This window comes from Cicer arietinum, chromosome 5 (genome assembly GCF_000331145.2).
Source record: "Cicer arietinum cultivar CDC Frontier isolate Library 1 chromosome 5, Cicar.CDCFrontier_v2.0, whole genome shotgun sequence".
NCBI classification, from domain to species: domain Eukaryota; kingdom Viridiplantae; phylum Streptophyta; class Magnoliopsida; order Fabales; family Fabaceae; genus Cicer; species Cicer arietinum.
In genome coordinates, this window is record NC_021164.2 from 48,136,649 (window position 1) to 48,142,989 (window position 6,341).

Here is a 6,341-nt window from a genome sequence, read left to right on the forward strand (position 1 = left end):
CCTCGAAAGTCTCACCAAGGTGAATAAAAGTTTATAGCTCCGATCAAAAGCTAGGGAATGTAAGGATGGTTGTTTGAGTAGCTTAGAAATTTTTTGAGATAAATGTAGTGTTGGTAATGCGTGTGAGTGATTATGACTTATTTTCCTCTACTGTAAGTTTAATCGTGTCCTAAGAAGGAGAGGTGTATGTGACTAATAAAGGAGGCATAAAGCTGATCAGAGAGAATGAATAATTCTCTTCATTGAGTTTAATTGCACACATGAATAAGGAATTAAATTGGAATAATGCCATTCAATGACCAACCGTTAAGAATTAATTGGCATTCATGTATTTATTCTTGCTAGTTACACATTTGAATGGACACAATATAAATTAAATTTTATAAAATATAATTATAAAAATAGTAGTGTGAGTGATTAAATTTGACTTAGTCAAAATTGGCTTGGTCATTGTTCACTCTAAGACAAATATTTCTACGAGTTTTAATTAGTCAATAATAAAATCCCAATGATAAATTATTTAATATGAAAATACTTTATCAAATAATTAAACATTCAAAGAATAATTATCTTACTATCGTCACACTAAGTTAATAAAAGGATAAACAAAACTAATGATTTTAAATTAATTAATTAAAAAAAAGGGTGTTACAATACTTACCCCCTTAAAATGAAGTTATGAACTCCCCATGTGGTTGATTTTCCAAAATTTGTAGTTTTGTTTACTGGATGAAGGATTTAAGTGAAAGATCTGAGAGTTCTTAGAACTCTCTATGAAGTAAGTAATTTTCATTTTTTGGTTAAGCATTTTTAGGTTTTGAGCAATAAAGGTGAAAATTGTTAGAGTACTAGTTAGCTGTTTGTTCATTTAACTACACTGTCCTATTCTTGTTACTTGTTAGGCATACAACACAATTTCTTCTTGGTCTGTGCCTGCGCCTTTACTAAAAAGCTGTGCCTGAAGTTAAAAAAGAAAAACATTTCTGCTATACTTTTCACATACAAATATATTGATATCATATCATATACTTTAATAACCTTTAAGGAGCTGATTAAAACAATATTTCTTCTGTTTTTTTATTTTTTATTTTATTTTAACAATTCTTTTGTTCTTGAAGGGTTCTTGGAAAGACCAGGTTATACACAACTGCAGATTCTGAATTTATACACAACTGCAGATTCTTGGAAATACCAGGTTATACACAACTGCAGATTGATCATGAGGACCATGCTGCCGAGTTTCTGAATTTATACACAATTGCAGATTCTGCCCACAAAAGGCTCCATCCAAAGAGTTGATAACACAAGCAATAAGACATCAACACTGCTCAAAAGAATTTGATACTTAGAATTCAAGATTGATTATAGGAATTTTGTAAAGTAGAGATAGGATATATTTGATACTGAATTCAACACCGCTTGTTCTATTGTAAAATATTTTTAAATATAATGAATTGAGTATCTTTGTTTCACTACATTTTTCTTGTCAAATTAATTAAATGATTCATATAAAGCAAAATAGATTTGCACAAAAACACACAAATAAAATTACCATCAACAATGTTGTGAAACTGAACTGATCCTTTTGTGTTTGTGGGGGCTCATAAGTTGGAGGTGCTGAACAAGATACTTCGTCGAGCATGTGACTTTCTCCAAGTTTATCCTAAAATTATTTTTTAAATTAAAACCAAGCATAATGCATGTAAAATTAAAAAATTGATCCATATATTAACTTATATACCTGAGCTTTTTTCCTTCTAGACGGAGCTTTTTTCTTTTCAATAAAGCTCTTAGGACGCTTATGCATGTGTCTCTTTAAGTTAGGTCGTTTCTTGAATCCCGTTGGTTGCATAACATTATTACTCACAAATGTCGGGTTCTCATTAATTTCATTGTCTATGACTTGTAAGCGACATTCCTTTATTTTCTTACACATGACATCTACATAGTTATCAACAATCTTAAGGTGTTCTTCACAAGGCGATGCCTCGGCCGCCACTCTAATAAATTTAGAGACAACTTGTCTAAACTTCCGTGTTCGAGATAACTTTGGATCTCCTTCAACCTCTTTTCCCCTAAAATCGTGCACAATGCCACAACGAGCTTCTCTTGTCCACCTTCTTAAAATATACTTCTCAGGAATGACCTTCACATCATTTGCTTCAAACACTTTCAATGCATGTGAACAAAGTATGCCAAATGTCTCAAACTTTCGACAACTACAAGTAATAGAGGTTGAAGCACGATCGAATGACACTCTCCAACTACAAGTAATAGAGGTCGAAGCACGATCGAATGACACTCTCCAAAATCCTTCATGGTTAACCATAGTTATGACATATTCACATAAAGAGTGAGACTCATTTCTCTCTAATATCGATAAAGCTAGGAATAACTTAAACTCGTTTTGAAACAACTCAAATACAACGTGCGTGTACACTTTTCCCATTTGTATCAATATTGGTGACAACTCGTATCTTAACCTTGCAAGCTTATGTGAGGACTCATACTCATAACTCAACTCGTTGCTTCTCTTCTCCTCAACAACTCGTTCAAAGTGCTTGAAAAATTGTATAATATCCACATTGGGTTTCATACCAGATTTGAAGTGAGCATTCAAGCTTTCACTGAGTTGGGTACTCCGCATGCCAAGAGTGAACGCTTCCTTCATGTAACAAGCAGCCCATTTTTTTTTAATAGCATAAACTGATTTGATCCAATTATTTTCATGAATATCATATTGGTTGATCAAGTTTGTCCAAGCAGTCTCAAAATCTGTTTCAACGTCAATATCATACATGCATTTCTTGAAATATCTTAAAAGATAACTTCCTCCCTTCATCAAGTTCCCAAGGTGTTTAATTCCATTTTGCAACAAGTGCCATGTGCATAAACCATGGTGAGTTTCAGGCATGACTTCAGCCAGTGCCCTGGCCATTGCTTGATCTTGATCAGTGAAAACAGTTTTTGGTTTTTTATGGCTGTGTGCTTGTAAGAATGTATCAAACAACCACTTAAATGACTCAATTGTCTCATCATACAATAGTGCTGCACCGAAAATGATCGAACTCCTATAGTGGTTGAAACCGGAAAACAAAGCAAGCGGTCTATTAGCATGATTGGTACAATATGTAGTGTCCAATGACACAACGTCACCAAAATACCCGTAATCCAACACCATATTTGCATCACACCAAAACACATTTGTGATTTGTTCTTCTATATCCATTTGGTATGCGTGAAAAAAAGACGGATTTTCCAACAATTGTCGTTGAAAATATTGTGAAAGACAACCAACATCTCCGTACATCATACTTCTTTGTCTTCTTGCACTGAGGTAATTTTTCACATCCAACCGTGTAAATCCAAGATTTGCTCTGTTTCCTGCATGTGTGCTCATAAGTTGAAATGTTGACTTTTGCCTTAATCCAGAATCATCAGCCAAATCAATCTCATATGCTTGGACTTCAGTTATCTTCCTATGTGATGCAAGCATGTGTGTTGTCTCTGGAAGTTGTAGAGGATTGTTATTCTAGTCTCGGCTCTATGGATGTTAACAAAAACATCTCTCTTGTCTATCTTTCGTTCCCCTTCCTTGGAGCAAACAAACCTACAAGATGATATAGTGCCGTCTTTATTCTTGTTCGCATAACGTTTTCTAACTCCAAAACCAGCATGGACACTGTATGTAAGCCAAAATTGATAAGCCACATCTATATTATCAAATTTCATACCAACCCGTGGCTTCCAATCAACATTTGAAGATGACATATTTGATCAAACTTTCCAAATGAAGTAACCTAAAAATTTAATAAAATAATTAAATGAAAGAAAAAGTATGGAATAATGAATGAACCATGTATTGCTCTGTTTTGCAGGTATCACAACTTCAAAGTAAAAAAAACAAGTATAACAACTTAAAATAGCTCTACAAAAATAATTTGGCATAACTAATAACATTCTACTCTATTATTTTAACACAATCAATACAACCAAGATAAACATAGCTTCCAACTCTTTTATACAGGAATTAGAAAGCAAAAAAGAAAAGTTGTTTTGAGCATTTAAAAACTTAATTGCTATGTGTTAACTGTTATTTTTTTGGTTGGTGACCCTTTACAATTATTGTGGAAATCTGGGCTTTGCCCTCAGATGAGAGTCAGGACGGTCCTACCGGTTCGTACCCTACGGACGGGAATGGAGATGGGAACGCTTGACTGCAGTTACGTTAGGAGGATCTCACGGGGCGCGTGGAGATCACTCAGGGTGTATAGCTTTTTGGTAGGATGATCAGATTAGGATGATGTATAGGGACTAGGTGTCCTTCTTTTTGGATTGGAGTATTTTTAGTTGGAAAACTGTACTTATACTAATATTGTCAGTTTGACTTCTTATTCGAATGGGTTCCATGTACCATTTGATGTTGTGTAAATGTTTTGGATTTATAATTGGAGAAACTTTTCCGCTGCTTGTAAATTATAACGACTCAATTATCTATCCAAAGGCATTTCCTGATTTAATTCTCTGTTTTATTTTAATTTCTTTAAAAAAAATATATATACCCTCGCTTTGAAAAACGGGGTGTTACATTGTGGTATCAGAGCTTTGGTTTGGTTTTCTTTGGGAGCTGTGGAACCTTTATTTTAATTCCTTTTAAAAAAAAAATATACCCTCGCTTTGAAAAACGGGGTGTTACACGCGGCGGTGGTCAGCGGCGGCGGTCGGCGGCGGTGGTCAGTGGACAGAGGGGTGGGGGAATGAAGATGCCATGGAAATGAAGGGTTCTAAGTGAACTTGAGGAAGAAAGAGTGGAAAAGGCTGATGCTTTTAGTTTAAAAATAATAAGGCCACGTGGCTCTTTCTAAAGCATCTGATTAATCTAATGGCACAAAATGAGTGAAAGGTAGGGTGCCTTTCCCGCCTCTAAGTCAGAGAATCCTTTTCCTATAAAATTGACATGCATATTCTCTTCTCTAGCATCTTTCCAACACTATTTAGTTCTTACTTTTTTTTCCTATCAAAATCAAAAGATTGTGATTTAGTTGTACATTAATGTTGGTATGAAATTTTAGTCATACGAATCATGGATTTTTCTCCACAAGTTATACATTAATATTTGTCTGACATTATTGAGACTAAGAGAAACAATGAGTGGTCAGTAGTTATGCTAAGTAGTTATCAATACAACACTTTTTGAGCATTGAAAATGTAAAAAAATAAATGTTAAATCATTTTTCAGTGCACCATTTTTAATCCTAATCCGGCCAAAAGTAATGATAAATGGTGTTCATAATTATTGAATTAAGAGAAATAGAATTATGTGTATTGAAAATCTCACTTTGAAAGATGACCTTAAGTCTTACATATATACAAATGGAACCAAAACTAACTGACCTTAAAAAAAAAAAACCTAAATTGAATTCTGTTATTTGTAGAGATAAACTAAGGTTAACTTATATTTAATACTCCCCCACAAGCTGGACGATGCACATCAAATAGACCAAGCTTGGACAATAGTTGCATGAAAGTTGGTTTTAGCAGAGGCTTCGTTAACAAGTCTGTTATTTGAGCAGCATACGATATAGGGAATAACTTTATGATGCCAAGACCAATTTGCTCACAAACGATATGACAATCAATTTCTATATGTTTGGTTCGTTCATGAAATATTGGGTTGTGAGCCAAGTAAATTGTTGACTGGTTGTCATAGTAAACAGATGTTGGTTTGCTAAAAGTAATGTGAAGATCTTTGAAGAGGTAGTGCAACCATTGTATTTCACAGGTTAGGTTGGTCAATGCGCGATATTCATCCTCAGAACTAGACCTTGAAACATTGGACTGTTTCTTTGATTTCCAAGAGATTAAAGGTGAGCTTGAGAAGACATCATAACATGTGACATATTTCCTAGTGTTTGGACATGTAGCCCAATCAGAGTCTAAAAAACAAGAAAGACATAAATAAGTGGAAGAAGAATAAAATAAGCCCTTTGCAGGATAGGATTTTAAATACTGTAGGATGCAAGTTGCAGCCTGATAATGGACAAGTCGAGGTTGAGAGGCATGTTGACTCAGTTGTTGAACAACAAATGCTATGTCAGGCCGACTTGTAGTAAGATAAATAAGTCTTCCAATGAGTCTCCTATATTAAGTAATATCTTCATAGAAAGGAGAATCAGTACAATGTAATTTAAGAGAAGAATCATAAGGACTATTAGATGGTTTGGTGGCTAGATGGCCAGTTTCATCTATTAATTCTAATGTATATTTGTGTTGATTAAGAACAATACCATTTGGTGATCTAGCAACCTCAATGCCAAGGAAATATCTAAGACAACCTAGAT

General features: G+C 34.3%; 1 pseudogene; it reads right to left on the reverse strand.

Annotated features, from left to right (window-relative positions):
* Window positions 1-1,504: 1,504 nt before the first annotated feature.
* LOC101512831 (protein FAR1-RELATED SEQUENCE 5-like) lies at window positions 1,505-3,771 on the reverse strand (annotated as a pseudogene).
* Between the last annotated feature and the right edge of the window lie 2,570 nt (window positions 3,772-6,341).